Source organism: Lipotes vexillifer, unplaced genomic scaffold (assembly GCF_000442215.2).
Source record: "Lipotes vexillifer unplaced genomic scaffold, Lipotes_vexillifer_v1.1 scaffold194, whole genome shotgun sequence".
In the NCBI taxonomy this organism is placed as follows: Eukaryota; Metazoa; Chordata; class Mammalia; order Artiodactyla; family Lipotidae; genus Lipotes; species Lipotes vexillifer.
In genome coordinates this window covers 2,038,615-2,039,160 of record NW_006771758.1, presented here as the reverse complement: position 1 = coordinate 2,039,160, position 546 = coordinate 2,038,615, and the positions used below count along the sequence as shown (strand labels likewise).

The 546-nt window shown below is 46.2% G+C and overlaps 1 protein-coding gene across 1 annotated transcript in view; it reads right to left on the bottom strand.

Annotated features, from left to right (window-relative positions):
- Positions 1-546, bottom strand: part of MED7 (mediator complex subunit 7) — a 7,044-nt gene that overhangs the window by 6,154 nt on the left and 344 nt on the right. The gene's annotated exons all lie outside the window — the stretch shown is intronic.

Genomic DNA, 546 nt, shown 5'->3' with positions numbered 1-546 from the left:
GCACAGCAGGAATTCTTAACCTTGGTTCTTGTACACAGTACAAGTTCCCTTAAATCAGTAAACTATGAAGCATCTAACAGTACAAAAGGGAACTGACGTATTACAGAAGTCCTATTTATCTCCCTATCACTTCTCTAGGCTAAACTTGTCAAAGGCGATGGAGGTTTTCAGTAAAACAAGCGCCAGGCATCATAGCTCGTTATCAGACTCAAGATCCACCTTCTAGTGTTTGTTCCGTTCTGCGGTATTTCACCAAAAAAAGAAAGGTATTCTAGGGTCCCATCCCCAGACTTTTGACTCGTTTTGTCTACTGTGAATGGGGCCGCTGGTATGTTGTTTTTAAAACCTCTCCAGATGATCTAATGGTTAGGCTTGACATCTACCTCCTTCCCCGCCTCCCATTAATTCTTCTGATTTCAGGACTGCTCCCTGAGGAGGAAAAGCAAGGCTGGTTATCCCGTAAGGCTGGAGAGGCCAAAGGACTCGCCGAGGCCACCCACCTTAGCAAACCAGCCGCGAAAGACTAGAACTGAGGTCCGCCAACCT